Source organism: Apium graveolens, chromosome 4, assembly GCF_009905375.1.
Source record: "Apium graveolens cultivar Ventura chromosome 4, ASM990537v1, whole genome shotgun sequence".
In the NCBI taxonomy this organism is placed as follows: domain Eukaryota; kingdom Viridiplantae; phylum Streptophyta; class Magnoliopsida; order Apiales; family Apiaceae; genus Apium; species Apium graveolens.
Window position 1 is genome coordinate 268,846,289 of NC_133650.1, and position 16,955 is coordinate 268,863,243.

Genomic DNA, 16,955 nt, shown 5'->3' on the forward strand with positions numbered 1-16,955 from the left:
AATTTATCTTAGAGACGGATGCCTCGGGATTTGGGGTGGGGCGATCCTTATGCAGGATGATTGTCCAATAGCGTATTTTAGCAAGCTTTTGGGACCGCGAGCACAAGAAAAAGAGCTTATGGCCATTTGCTTGGCTGTTCAGAAGTGGCGTTACTATCTCTTGGGGCGCCATTTTTTGATTCGCACGGATTAACATAGCCTTCGTTATATTACACAGCAGAGGGAGATAGGTGCAGATTATCAAAAGTGGGTTGGTAAATTGCTGGGATTTTTGTTTGATATACAGTACAAACCAGGTTGCTCGAATCGAGTGGCGGATGCCCTCTCTCAAAAATCAGTAGGAGTATTGGAACTGGGTTCTTTAATTTCTGAAGTTAATATTGATTGGTCATTGTTAGACTCGGAGGTGCAACAAGACACTCTATTACAGCATATTAAACATGACTTATCAACTCAAACCAAAGAACATGTGGGGTTCTCTTTGCATGACAACAAATTACTCTATAAAGGGCATTTTGTGATCCCTCGATCCTCGTCGCTAGTACCTGTCTTGCTCCAGTTATATCATAGCTCACCCATTGGCGGACACGCTGGTGATGTGAAATCCTATCTCAGATTAGCAGCCGAATGGTTTTGGAGGGGTATGTAAAAAGATATAGCGCTATAGGTTCAACAGTGTCATATCTGCTAGCAAAGTAAAGTGTCCCAGCAGTCTCCTTCTCATTTGTTGCAACCAATACATGCTTCAACTAAGGTTTGGGAAGACATCTCAATGGACTTTATTGAGGGACTTCCGTTATCTCATAGAGTAGATATAGTGCTTGTTGTGGTTGACAGGTTGTCCAAATACGCACATTTCTTACCACTCCGCCATCCTTTTAATGTAGTGACTGTAGCTATGGTTTTTGTTCGAGAAATTATGCATTTACACGGGTTTCCCACCTCTATTATCTCAGATAGAAATCGTATATTTCTCAGCCTGCTTTGGAAGGAAATGTTTAAATTACAAGGGACTGATCTCAAGCGGAGCACGTCGTACCATCCACAAACGGATGGTCAAACAGAAATAGTGAACAAAGCTTTAAAATCCTATTTACATTGCTTTGCGGGAGGACAACCAAAATCATGGTCGAAATGGTTATATTGGGCTGAATTTTCTTACAACACTTCTCAACATTTGTCCACCAAATTCACTCCGTTCAAAATTCTGTACGGCAGAGATCCTCCACTAGTGCATCATCTGGGCAGGGGGGCATCCCCAGTGGACAACCTTGACACTATGTTGCAGGAACGCGACTGCATATTGGATGAGTTAAAATTGAACTTATTAAAGACACAACACATGAAATTCAATGCTGATGGGAAACGCAGAGACGAACAATTCTCCATCGGGGATAAGGTTTACCTAAAATTGCAAGCATATCGCTAACATTCTCTTGCTAAATGGCCTTTTGAGAAACTGGCGGCAAAATTTTACGGACCCTTTGAGGTGCTGCAGAAAAAAGGGCAGGTTGCGTACAAACTAAAATTGCCAGAGTCAAGCAAAATCCACTCGGTGCTCCATGTTTCACAGCTCAAACGTGTTGTTGGTACCTTACCAGTTTTGTTATTCCCAGTGGACTAACAATGAGATTTACAGAAGGGGGGTTGAATGTAAATCTCAAAACTTTTTCAAGTTTTGAGTAGTTTCTAAGGCTAAGTGTTTTTGAGAACAAGTGTGTGAATTGCTTGAAGCTAATACAGACAGATATATATTCAAACACAAATGTAAAGAACACAAAGAACTTAAAAACTTTTCTGGTGGATTTGTTGTTCCACCAGAGATGTGTTATTTCAGAAAATCTGTGATTTAAAGAATTAAATCACAGCTGCTTCGTAGTACAAACTAGATGATTTTCTCTCTGGATATTTCTAAACAGCTCAGGAAAATTCTTATCTAATTACTAGCTGCTACTTGGTTTATATAACACCAAGTTTACAAGTGAAGTCAAAACTGTAAAATACAATTAAAAAGGCTCTTCACATGTTTCTTCTTCATTTCTCTATCCAATGCAATCTAGGATAATCTGTGAATCTTTGAATACTTCCTTGTTTGCACCAGAATGGAAATGCTGCATTTTCTTGATTCCTCTTAGAGGCTTCCACATTCCAGTTTGTCTCTGTCAACCCATGTGCCTCTGTCAGCTTATGAATTGTCACTATCAACTGCTAATGAACTAAGCATCCGTTGAAGCTTTCATCCGTTGATGCCTTATCCGTTGAGGCTTTATCCGTTGAAGCTTTATCCGTTGATGCATTATCAGTTGAAGTCTTTATCCGTTGAAGCACTTATCCGTTGATGGATATTATCCGTTGAAGCATTAGAGACATCCGTTGAAGCTTTGTTTCTTATCCGTTGAAGGTCTTCAATATCAGTTGATACTTCTTCACTTATACAAAATTACAAGGCATGAAATATTTACAATTAGCCCTCCTATTTGCATATCCACTAGTAGTCAACATGACTGATACTTTCCTACAACATCTAAGAATTACAACTTGAATCCAGAGAATGAAATGTGCTACAATACTAAACTTATTGCTAAGTAAAGCTACTCCTTCAACGGATAGCCAAGATGGTCTTATCCGTTGAGGCTACAAACACTAGATTTCTACTTAAGTGTTTTGTTTAACTTATCATCAAACTAATACACATATTCCTAACAATCTCCCCCTATTTATGTCTACTAGAACTGTAGGCATAAATTTGGGTTTAGCTTGATGATAACAAAACACTTGACAAATATATAAACTGTAATAAAGCAGAAATTCAAAAGTGCTGCAAAAATGTGTATGCTGAGATGGAATTGAAGAATTACATTATTTCCAAGGGTGCTCCTTTAGCTTGAGCAGATTACTTTCTCTTCCTTTGATCCCTTGTTTTCTTTCCTAGCCTCCTGTCATTCTCCTCTATTTGAAGTTGAAGTTGTCTGTAGAATTCAGCTTCATCTTCTTCATTGATGTCCAACTTAGATTGCATATCCTTGAGAGTTTCATTACTGGCAATCTTGAGCTGATCTTCAATTCTGAAAAATCTTCTGACTCCTTTGTTGTCTCTGAACTCCATCAACCAATGAGGTGATTTGTGAACTGTAATTCCTCTTTCTTGAATGAGTAATGTTCTAGGCAAGGCATTGGGCTCCCTCCAAGTTTTCCTTATGTTGGCAATCTTGTTGAGAATCTCAGTCTTGGCAGTCCTGGTAAAGCCAGAATCCCTTTGTATGGCTGAGTAGACTCTAATCAAGGTAGAGTAGCGTTCATTTAGAATTCTGTAAAGAGGCCAAGTTCTTTCCCCATCTCCTTTGTATTTGAACACTAGTCTTTCTGGTAGCTGTCTGTAGGCAGCTATTCCCCTTACTTCCTCCAGCTCATCCAGATAGAGTTCAATGTCTGAAAATTCTTTTATGTCACAGATGTGAACATAATCATCCTTAGAGGCTAGAGGCTTAGGCTTAGGCTTCTGTGTGAATTTGATTGAGGCTCTAGAGGGTGTTGATTTGATTCTTCTTTTCTGCTTCTTTGATGGTGGAGAAGAGGTTAAGAAGGTGGGCAATTTGATGGTGTCCCAATCAATTGGTTCCTCCTTAGGAATGATTGTTTCACCATGAATGTTCATGAAGGGGTTAGGCACAATGGGTTCAGGAATAGAGGGTAGTGGTTTGGATATTGATTGGGTTTCTTCAGTCTCATCTACCATCTTTCTCTTTACATTGGCCTTCTTTCTGTTCCCTTTCTGCCATTCTTCTCTTTCCTTACTTCTTTCCTCCATATCAGTATCAACCATGTCCCCCATAGCTTCATCTTCACTTTTATCTTCAATTTCTTTCTGTTCTTCATCCTGACTTGACTTTAGCTGTTTTTCAAGCTTTGCTTGTGCTCTTTTGTCAGCCTTTAGCTGTTTAGCTTCTTCCTTCAACCTTCTGGTTTCTTCCCTCTTGGCTATTGAGAATTTGGGATGTCCTTGCATCACGCATATGCTTTTTCCCTCTCTGAAGATAATAGCCATGTTCCTCCTTACAGCCACATCCATGGTCTCTTTGTGCTTTGTGATACTTCTAACCAAAAGCTTGTCTTCATCAGGCTTTGGAAGAGGAAAATCCACTCCTTTCATCTGAGCAAGGCTTAGAGGATTATTTGTAGAGTCCTTATTGGATCTGTTGTTGGGCTTGAGAACCATAGATTTCAGATTCTTGGAAGAAGTCTCTCCAACCTTATTCCTCCCTACTGGCTTGAGCTCCACAATAATTGATTCCACTTTTGTGCTGTGCTTCACAGATTGTGATTGAGAAGTTGTAGAACCAAATATTTGTTGCATCTTTTCATCAATCTTCTTCCTTTGCTCTTTGACTTGTAATTCAGCTGCTGCTATCTGGATTAGATCAATTCCATCAAGCTTTCCTTTGATTTGAACAATTGGAGAAGTGGTGATGACAGGAACTAGTACTTGAGATATTTGAACTGTTGTTGATGGCTCTTCTTCCCCTTTCCCTTTATTCTCCCCCTTTTTGTTATCATCAAGGGTAGGGGTCAAGCCCTGTGCTTTTGCCAGCTGCATGAGTAGATTTGTTTGAGTTTGTTGATTCTGAAGAATGGTGACCATAGATTCTTCAATGATCTGAACTCTGGTTTCCAATCTGGCCAGCCTCTTGTCAGCATCAGATTCTTTCCTCAGTCTCCCCAACAAATCTTGCATAGTACCATAAGGTATGGATGAATCCAACTTCTCAGCATTGTAGGATTTCAGATCAGCAATGTCCTGTTTGAGTTCATCCACACTTAGATTCTGTTTGAAATGCTGCAACTGCAAGAGATGCAGAGATTCCAGATGAGCTTGAAGAATTGTCTTGGTACCAGCATCTGTAGTCTCCTGAAGGGCCTTTTGAATTGTCATGACTTGTCTGACTAAAGTGACACCAAACTCTCCTGGTGTTGATGTTTTTGCCCATGCCCATTCAGGAAGATTTGGAACAGAACTTGGGCCTGCTACTCCCCCTAAGTTCATGCTCTCATCCAAAAAATCAGAGTCATCATCATTAGAATTTACTCCAAATTCTTCAGATGGCTCACCAGCTTGAGAAGGCAGCTTGTTAACAGCAGCTTTATCTCTGAGAAGAGATTCTGAAGTGTGTACAATGTTTAAAGTCTGTTCTGCCTCCACATTGCCCTCAACAGCCAATAATTGATAGGCTGAAACAGGATGAGTAAAAGTGTCAGCATCCAAGGAAATGTTATCAATTACAGCTTTGTAATGTTGCTGAAATTGTCTTTCCTTTTCTGCATCATCCACTTTCATTGACTCACTAGCAATGGCTGGATCCACCCTTATAGCTTTTGTACCTGCCTTTCTCTCATTTTCTCTATTTTCTTGAATCAGGGGCTCCCCCTGGCTCACACACACCCTCACACCCTCACCCTCACCTGCTAAGGTGGCACTCCTCTCACTCACTTTTGCCATGCTGGAAGAAATAGCATGCATATGGTGACTCTCAACCTCTCCTTTTGCCTGGTAGCAACCCAGCCTCTCACTCAAAAGATCACTCCCTTCCCTCAAACCTAAAAGTGATTGTACAGTAACCATATCCTCTACAGTTGGAATTATTTCTGTTATGTGTGTAGAGACCATCAACGGATAGGGAGTATCCGTTGAAGTGGAAACTGATGGTATCAACGGATAACTGCTGTTAAGCTTATCCGTTGAAGAACAACCACTTGTCAACGGATGAGAGATATCCATTGAAGAAGGAAAAGATGTAGATATAGAAAGTGACATAATTGTTGAATCTGTGTGAATTGATTTTAAGTGAGGTGACACGGATTCTTCAACTACATCTGAAAGAATTGGCTGATGATCCAATAAATCATCTAAAAGATGATGATCATCAGGTTTTGAGTGGGGCTCCTCCCTGAGTTTTAATGAGGGAGACTCAGGAATTGATGTGAATATCATATCCACATCCAGAGAGGGTGATGGAGAGTTTGATGATTGGAGTGTTTCTATTATGAGAGAATGGGGCTGTGACTCCACATTTGCTGGAATCACATCAAGCTGAATTTGAGAAGGCTCAGATACAGGTGGATATATCTGTGCTGTGTGTGCCCCTTGTGTGGAAACTAGGGTCTTGGCCTTCTTCTTCCTTGAAAAGGCTTTAATTGGTGAATGTGTGGCTTCAGTGTCCCTCCCCCTTTTGTTCTGTGTCCCTGGTTGGGGACTATTTTCAATAGTTACATCCTTTTGGGAGGATGCAACTAGGGATGTGTTAGACTCCTTTTGAACCACCACAGTCTTTTGAGAGACTGTGGCTTGGCTGGCTTGGGTACCACTCACTTCTCCTACCTTATCCTGGGGGGTTTCTTGATGTTCACCCCTCCCCTCACCACTCACACCCTGTTCACTCCCTTCAGGGTTTATGGTAGTTGTTACAACTGTTGTCTTTTGAGAAACAACAGAGGTAGTTTTCTTTGACTTGAGTTTTGGAACTTTAGTTTTGGTCGCTTTGGTAGGAACTTGTTTGGACAAAGACACGGATTCCATGGCCACACTAGAAGGCAAATAAACAATGGGGTTGGAAATAGTAGGAGTTATAGAAGTGTTTACCTCACTTACCTGTGGTGCATTCATGATTGGAAAATATACCAATGGCACCTGGCTGTTAAGGTTCATTCTCACAAGGTCTGCAAAGACCCTTTTCTCTTGTGCCCAGTATTTGAGTTTATTATTCTCATTTGATATGACCAATCCTTCAGCAACATGGTTAGCCAATAACATAAAGAATCTAGCATAGTAGATGTTATGTGGTCTATTAGCTTTGTTACCTAATCTGGAACCTAATTCTAGCATGACACAGTTGCTAAAATTAAAGTACCTATCAGAAACTAGCATATAGTGTATATTAACAAGAGATGAAGTTATGGCATCAAAATTGCTAATCTTCCTAGAGAAAACCTTGATAAAGGTATCTCCAAGAAAACTCCATTCTTTCCTAAGGCATTTCCTTCTAATACTACCTAAACTAGCAGAATCAAAAGCATAGTCTATGGAATCTAACATAGCAGATACATCTTTATCAGTGTGTGGTGTCATGGCATTATTCTCAGGCAACTTAAAGCAAGACTGTATATCATCACAGTTAATGCAATAATCCTTACCTTTGAGAGAGAAGGCAATAGTCATATCTGTGGAGTTGAACTCTGTAGTTGTCCAAATCTCCTCAATCACCTCACAGTAGATGGTTGGGGCTTCCAGCATTACATAGCTTAGTTTGCAGTTTTTGATGAAGTCCATCATCTTGTGATAATCAGAATGGGCTTCATTCTTTTCAACCAAGGCTACGAAATTATTCTTTTCATAAACAAATCCTGTTTGAGACATAATTTTGACTACTGGTGCCATTGTTGTGAGTAGAGGTTGCAGAGAAAAACTTGAGAATTTTGGAGAGAATGAGAATAAAAATTGCAAGAAAGTGTAAAGTGAAAATAAGAGTTCAATGGGCTTTTATACTTTCTTGAATTAAAACGTAAATAAAATGATTAAATGATACTTTTAAGTAAATTACAGCCGTTCAAGAATAAATAAAACTGTAGAAATTCTGAAAACTGCCTTTAATAAAAATACATACAACAGTGTATATCTGTATCAACGGTTAAGTAAAGAAATCAACGGTTGTGACTCACTTAAAGTAACTGATGTGACACTTCAACGGATAAGGTAAATAGTTATCCGTTGATGATCAACACTATTTTATCCGTTGAGGGATAAAATTACCAGAAATGTATTTGTCTTTCAACGGATAATGGTCATCCGTTGATAGAACAATTTTGGCTTTCAACGGATAGGGAATATTTGTTGATAGAATAAGTTTTACTAAAAGCCAACTTTGTTCTTGCAGCAAATTCATTTCAGGCTTCAAGACAGATTATATAGAGGACATAAATTTATGAATAATTAAGCATACCTAGCTCACTTACTAATCTTGTGAATGATGATTCATCAAGTGGCTTGGTAAATATGTCTGCAATCTGCTTTTCACTTGGAACAAAATGAAGTTCCACTGTACCTTTCATCACATGTTCCCTAATGAAATGGTACTTGATGTCCATGTGCTTGGTTCTTGAGTGTTGCACTGGATTTTTAGTAATGGCAATGGCACTTGTGTTGTCACAGAAAATAGGAATTTTGTCAACAGTCAAACCATAGTCAAATATTTGATTCCTCATCCATAGTATCTGTGCACAGCAACTACCAGCAGCAATGTACTCAGCTTCAACTGTTGATGTAGAAACAGAATTTTGCTTCTTGCTGATCCATGACACAAGCTTGTTCCCTGGAAATTGACAGGTGCCAGTTGTGCTTTTCCTGTCTATTTTACAGCCTGCATAATCTGCATCTGGGTAGCCAATTAGATCAAAACCAGACTCTCTAGGGTACCAAATTCCTAGATTTGGAGTCCCTTTGAGATATCTGAAGATTCTTTTAATAGCCACTAAGTGAGATTCTTTAGGGTCAGCTTGAAATCTAGCACAGAGACATGTAGAAAACATTATATCAGGTCTACTAGCAGTTAAATATAAAAGTGAGCCAACCATGCCTCTATAACTTGAAATATCCACAGACTTTTGAGCCTTATTTAATTCAAGCTTGGTGGCAGTGGCCATGGGAGTTTTTGCAGATGAACAATCCATTAAGTCAAACTTCTTTAAAAGATCATAAATATATTTAGTTTGACTAATGAAAATTCCATCACTAACTTGTTTAACTTGTAAACCAAGATAATAAGTTAGCTCTCCCATCATGCTCATTTCATATTTACTTTGCATTAACTTAGCAAACTTTTTACAAAGCTTATCATCTGTAGATCCAAATATAATATCATCTACATAAATTTGAACAAGTATTTTAGATCCATTAACATTTCTAAAGAAGAGAGTTTTGTCAACAGTACCTCTTGTGAAGTGATTATCTAGAAGGAATTTTGACAAAGTCTCATACCAGGCTCTAGGTGCTTGCTTTAGTCCATAGAGTGCTTTCAACAGATAATACACATAGTCTGGAAAGTTTGGATCTTCAAATTCTGGAGGTTGGCTTACATAAACTTCTTCCTCCAATTCCCCATTTAGAAATGCACTCTTGACATCCATTTGATAGACTTTGAAATTGGCATGGGCTGCATAGGCTAGAAAGATTCTGATGGCCTCAAGTCTGGCAACTGGAGCAAATGTTTCATCAAAATCTATTCCTTCTTGTTGAGAATAGCCTTTAGCAACCAATCTGGCTTTATTCCTTATGACAATGCCATTTTCATCCATCTTGTTTCTGAATACCCATTTTGTGTCAATAGAACTCTTGTTCTTTGGCTTGGGTACCAGCTTCCATACTTTGTTCCTTTCAAATTGGTTTAGCTCCTCTTGCATTGCTAAAATCCAATCTGGATCCAATAGAGCTTCTTCCACTCTCTTAGGTTCCTCCTGTGATAGAAAGCTACTATACATACATTCATCTTGAGTAACCCTTCTAGTTTGCACTTTAGATGTAGCATCACCAATGATCAGTTCAAAAGGGTGATTCTTGGTCCATTTCCTTTGAGGTGGTAGATTAGCTCTAGATGAGGTTGCCTCAGTATTGTCATGATGTGAGATAGAATGTTGATTGGTTGAAACTCCCCCTGAGTTGCTGATCCTTTGAAAGGAATTGGGAGCTCTATCAACTGATGAAGTGAATTGATTATCCATTAACAGACTGTGATCAACGGATGCTTCATTATGAACTTCAACGAATGATGCACTTTGTCTTTCAACGGATGCTGCATTGCTCCTTTCAACGGAAGCTGAATTATGACTTTCAACGGATGCAGCATTCTGTGCATTATCCAAAGACAGATTCTGAATTCTTCTTGAGATGCCTTCTTCATCATTCTCATCTTCACTATCATCACAATATATCTCAATGTTGTCAAATTTGAGTCCTTCATGATGTCCCTCATCTGTTAGTCCATCAATCTTTTTATCATCAAACACAACATGCACAGATTCCATGACAATGTTGGTTCTTAGATTGTAGACCCTATATGATTTTCCAGCAGAATAACCAACAAATATTCCTTCATCAGCCTTTGCATCAAACTTTCCTTTGTGATCAGATTGATTCCTTAAGATGTAACATTTGCAACCAAAGACATGCAGAAAGTTTAAAGTTGGTTTTCTTCTCTTGAATAATTGATAGGGAGTAATGCCTTTTGCCTGATTGATTAGAGAAATATTCTGAGTGTAACTTGCACAGTTAACAGCCTCAGCCCAAAAGTAAGTTGGGAGTTTTGACTCTTCAAGCATTGTCCTTGCAGCTTCAATTAGTGATATGTTCTTCCTTTCCACCACACCATTTTGCTGTGGGGTCCTTGGAGCTGAGAACTCATGCATGATCCCATTTTCTTCACAGAACAACTTCATGGTTGAATTCTTGAACTCAGTTCCATTGTCACTCCTAATATTCCTTACTTTGAAATCAGGATGATTGTTGACTTGCTTGATATGATTGATAATGATTTCACTAGCTTCATCCTTTGATCCAAGAAAATAGACCCATGAAAACTTAGAGAAATCATCAACAATCACTAGGCAATATCTTTTCCTTGAAATTGACAATACATTGACTGGTCCAAAAAGATCCATGTGTAGCAGTCGTAATGGTTTATCAATTGCAGATTCAAGCTTCTTACTGAATGATACTTTCTTTTGCTTTCCTTTCTGACAAGCATCACACAGTCCATCCCTTGTGAATTCCACTAGAGGCATTCCTCTAACTAAGTCCTTTTTGACTAGATCATTCATTGTCTTGAAATTCAAATGGGACAGCTTCTTGTGCCATAGCCAACTTTCAACTGCACTTGCTTTGCTGAAAAGACAAGTAATGGATTCTGCATCTGTAGAGTTGAAGTCAGCTAAGTACACATTCCCTTTTCTAACTCCAGTTAGAACCACTTTATTGTCCTTTTTACTTGTGACAATACAGGCTTCAGAATTGAAGGAAACAGTATTCCCTCTGTCACATAGTTGACTGATGCTCAATAAGTTGTGTTTGAGACCATTAACCAATGCAACTTCATCAATGATGACATTTTCTTTTGAAATCAAGCCATATCCCATAGTGAATCCTTTGCTGTCATCTCCAAAGGTTATGCTAGGGCCAGCTCTCTCCTTAAACTCTGTGAGCAGGGTGAAATCTTCTGTCATGTGTCTTGAACAGCCACTGTCCAAGTACCATAGATTCCTTCTTTTTCCCTGCACACAACAAAATCAATCAAGTTGATTTTGGTACCCAAGTTTCCTTGGGTCCATCCTTGTTAGTCTTTTTCCTAGACTTCATTCCTCCTGCATCTTTTGACTTAGGTAACTTTGGGTCAACCTTGATCTCAGATGTGGTTGGTTGAAGTGTAGGGTTAGTCACAGAATCATTTAGCACATTTGATTGAATTTGATAAGGCATAGATTGTGCAAACATGTTATTCCACATAGGCATATTGTATGGCATTTGAGGCATACTAAATGCAGTAAAATAAGGATTATTAATATATGGCATGTTTGCAAAATGTGCTTGGGGATTCTGATGAGACATAATAGGCATGGCATGCAGAGGTGACATAGACATGTTAGGCATGGAGGGATTTGAAGGCATGGGAGTATTTTTAACAGATTTGCAATTATCAGATAGGTGATTAACACTTTTACAATGCACACAGCTTTTTCTAGGAGCATACCTATCAGGTGTGTAATTGTTATGTTTATTAATCCCTACCTTCCCATTTCTTTTAGATTTTCTTTTAGTTTCCTTCTTATCCTCAACCAACTTAAGCCTATTTTTCAGCTGATCTAAAGTCATGTGTCCTATATTCACCTTGCTGGCATCTTTGGATGTGTTGGCTCCTTCTTTGACAAAGTTCTTGAAAGTTAAATCATCCTTCTTATTGAGATTTTTATTTTTAAAATTACTTGTCTGTTTTAATTGATGAACCTTCAACGGATGCTCCTTTTCTTCCTTCAACGGATAACTTTCATCATCCGTTGATTCTACATCCGTTGACAATCCATCAATTAATTCTAACTCCTTTTTGTTTTTCTTCCAGGCATTCTCACAGAATGATTCAATTCCCTGAACCTTGGCAATCTGAACACTAACATCCCTAGATGTTTTCCAGGCCTTAATTACCTCTTGCTCACTTTCTAACTGTTTAGAAAGAATTTCTACTTTCTTAACAGCTTCTTCTAGTTCACTCTCAACAGTCAAGCATTTAAGTTTTATCTTTTCAATCTCAATTACCTGATCCTCTAACACAGCATTCCTATCACTTAAAAACACATTATTCTCTTTGATCCTAGTGTTTTCTTTAGCTAGTGATTTCAGGGAAACACGCAAATGATATAATTCATTGGACATATCATTTATGGCTTTATTGCATTCATGTTTAGAAAGCTGAGAAAGATCAGTAGTAATTACCAGGTTGCTTGATGAACTAGTTTCATTTTCATCAGAATTAGCCATCAGGGCTAGGTTGACATATTCCATATCATCATCTTCATTGACCCCATCTGCTGCCCAATCATCTTGAGTGAGAAAAGCTCTTTCCTTTTGTTTGAGCAAATCAAAATACTTCTTTTTGTAATCAACTTGCTCAAATTTCTTTTTATCAGAGGTTGGCTTCCTATACTCACTTGCAAAGTGTCCGCTCATGCCACAGTTATAACATTTGAACTTGGATTTGTCCACCATGTTTTTGTTTGGCTTAGTGAATTTTGTATTTTTCCTGAACTTCATCTTTGCAAACCTCCTGGACAGAAAAGCCAGATGTTCATCAATATCATCAGAGTCATCCTGACTGGAATTGTCTTCATCCTCAGCTACTTGCTCTTTACCCTTGCTTGATTCTGATTTGCTTGTGCCAATTTTGAGACTTGGCATTGTCTTTTCCTCATTCCTGTCTTCAACCTTCTCACTGTCAGCTACAAGTGCAATTGATCCTCCTTTTCTCTTTCCCTTTTCCAACAGCTCATCTTGCTCCATCTCAAGTTCATATGTCTTCAAAATTCCATATAATCTTTCAAGTGTGAAGTCCTTATAATCTTGAGAATTTCTTAGAGAAACAGTCATAGGCTTCCATTCCTTTGGTAGAGACCTTAGAAATTTTAAATTGGAGTCCTTGCCTTGGTACACTCTCCCATACAGCTTTAATCCATTCAACAGTTTCTGAAATCTGTTGAAGATATCATTCAATGATTCTCCTTCTTCAAAGTGAAAATATTCATACTGTTGAATGAGAAGCCGTATTTTGTTTTCTCTAACTTGCTCAGTGCCTTCACAGATAAGCTGCACAATATCCCAAATTTCCTTAGCAGTTTGGCTGTTGATGACATTGTCAAACATATCTTGATCCAGGCCATTAAACAGAATGTTCATGGCTTTCTTGTCCTTGTGGACCTCTTCAATATCTTCAACAGTCCATTCTGCCTTTGGCTTGGGAATAGACTGTCCAACAGCAACTATTGCAGTAGCAGCTGTGGCCACCTTGTATGGGATGTGAGGACCATTTTCAATGCAGTTGATGTAGCTTTCATCTTGAGAGAGAAGATATAAATGCATCTTCACCTTCCAGTGATGATAGTTATCTCTTTCCAGGATTGGAATCTTTACACCAATATCCTTCTTACTCATGATGTTAGCAGAATAGATCTTTAAACTCTTTGTATGTTAAGAGCAAGCTCTGATACCAATTGTTATTCCCAGTGGACTAACAATGAGATTTACAAAAGGGGGGTTGAATGTAAATCTCAAAACTTTTTCAAGTTTTGAGCAGTTTCTAAGGCTAAGTGTTTTTTAGAACAAATGTGTGAATTGCTTGAAGCTAATACAGACAGATATATATTCAAACACAAATGTAAAGAACACAAAGAACTTAAAAACTTTTCTGGTGGATTTGTTGTTCCACCAGAGATGTGTTATTTCAGAAAATCTGTGATTTAAAGAATTAAATCACAGCTGCTTCCTAGTACAAACTAGATGATTTTCTCTCTGGATATTTCTAAACAGCTCAGGAAAATTCTTATCTAATTACTAGTTGCTACTTGGTTTATATAACACCAAGTTTACAAGTGAAGACAAAACTGTAAAATACAATTAAAAAGGCTCTTCACATATTTCTTCTTCATTTCTCTATCCAATGCAATCTAGGATAATCTGTGAATCTTTGAATACTTTCTTGTTTGCACCAGAATGGAAATGCTGCATTTTCTTGATTCCTCTTAGAGGCTTCCACATTCCAGTTTGTCTCTGTCAACCCATGTGCCTCTGTCAGCTTATGAATTGTCACTATCAACTCCTAATGAACTAAGCATCCGTTGAAGCTTTCATCCGTTGATGCCTTATCCGTTGAGGCTTTATCCGTTGAAGCTTTATCCGTTGATGCATTATCAGTTGAAGTCTTTATCCGTTGAAGCACTTATCCGTTGATGGATATTATCCGTTGAAGCATTAGAGACATCTGTTGAAGCTTTGTTTCTTATCCGTTGAAGGTCTTCAATATCACTTGATACTTCTTCACTTATACAAAATTACAAGGCATGAAATATTTACAATTAGCCCTCCTATTTGCATATCCACTAGTAGTCAACATGACTGATACTTTCCTACAACATCTAAGAATTACAACTTGAATCTAGAGAATGAAATGTGCTACAATACTAAACTTATTGCTAAGTAAAACTACTCCTTCAACGGATAGCCAAGATGGTCTTATCCGTTGAGGCTACAAACACTAGATTTCTACTTAAGTGTTTTGTTTAACTTATCATCAAACTAATACACATATTCCTAACAAGTTTCTCCTACTATACCTGTGCAACTGAGCTCTGATTTAGAGCTGGTTATAGAACCTGACACTCTTTTGGAGGTGAGAAAATCCAAGGCTGGCTTACCAGGGGCATTAGAGGTCCTAGTGAAATGGAAAGGTCTGCTAGTTTTTGAAGCCACCTGGGAAGATGCAGCAACTATTAAGGCCAGATTTCTGGCTTTTCACCTTGAGGACAAAGTGAAGCTTTGGGGGGCGAGTAATGTTATACATGGACCATTAATCACATACGCCAGAAAATACCAAAAGGGTAAAGAGGTCAATCTGAAACTAGAAGGGCAAAACAGAAATTGGTATAAGAATGTACAGGACAATAAGGGAAAAAAGAATTATAGAGTGGATCAAAAGGAAAGGGGAAAGGAAGGGAGGGTTATGCATGGTATTATCTTGTCTGTATCTTTTTTTTTAAAACTGGGAGAGATTTGCCCTCTCGAAAGGCAGTACTATTTTAATTTCACCATTTTTTTATTATAAGATCTGTGTTTTATTTTCAATCTGGAACATAGTTCATCACACATCCTTTAACGGTTATATTGGAACTCCTACAATTTGTATGTGATGTTGAGAAGACTTTTTTACTCTTGTTAATGTACATGTATATGGACGAAAATCGTGTCTATCTCGCCTTGTCATTACTTTTCGATACTGCTTTACTGCTAGACTTGTAGACTTGAGTTTTGACTTGTATTTGCCACTATATAATGTAAAGCTCGTTCGTGAAAACGTAATATATATATTTTCTGTTAGTTGGTCACAAACTACACTTCTTTCTTAGTGTTCAGCAGAAACAAATTTCAGTTATCACTTAACAATATGAAATGAGTACCAAGATTTTATCTACATATCACCTATGTCTATTGTTGATGTCACACCCTAACTTATATAGTAGAATTTAATTATAGGCATTTGGTAATAATTTTTGCAACTGGTCATGGGTTTTTGCTCAGATAAGTTAGTTTGAAGTGATTCTTTTTTTTATAACTTCAACTGAATCTTGATGTTAGTTCTATTCCACACTACTTTACTACTAGCATGCATGCTCTTTGATGATTAGTGTTTACAACTCATGGCTCATGCTACACAGTATATACATGTTGGGGACGGGTCTACAACAACTGTTTGTTGTAGACCGGATGTTAACAAACATATTTGCAGTCGTTGATCATGGATTGGAGGGCTGAGATCACAGGGGGACCGCAGAAATTTTCAGCGATTGGCCAGGACGAACCGCGGAAAATTTCCGTGGTTGGGTACTGCTCCCTTAACCCAACATCCCAGCAGCTCCTCATTTTATCACACAAAAACATCAAAGTTTCCAAAAAAAATCTACTCTCCAAGTTTACATTTTAGGCGATTTTGGGGCATTTTCATCAAGAAATTCAAGTAGTTTTGTCAATTCAAGGTATATTTCTTGTCTTAAATTTCGGGTTAATTATCAATTAGGTCACTTACTACGTCCAAATGTATCAAGTGAGTCACTGATTACAAAACGGACTCAAATGAGTCACTCATTTGAAAATTTGTATCAAAAATATCACTCTATCGTTAGTCAAAATTCTTAAAAGTATTATATATTGGGTTTCACACATTTTTTATGAATGATATTACATCCAAATAAAAGATTTTGAGTTATAGTATTTTAGATAATATTTTTAGATTTTTAAAAATTTATCTACTATTTATTTTTATTTAAATCAAATAAAACAATCAAAAAATTAAAAATAAATAGTTGATAAAATTTTAAAAATCTAACAATATTATCTAAAATAGTATAACCCGGAACCTTTCATTTGGATATAATATCAGTCATAAAAAATGTGCGGAACTCAATATATAATACTTTTAAGAATTTCGACTAATGATACAGTGATATTTTTGATACAAATTTTTAAATGGGTGACTCATTTGAGTCAGTTTTGTAATCAGTGACTCACTTGATACATTTGGACGTAGTAAGTGACCTAGTTGATAATTAACCCCTTAAATTTCACATTTTCATGGCGGATAAATTATCTGCTCGTATGTTTC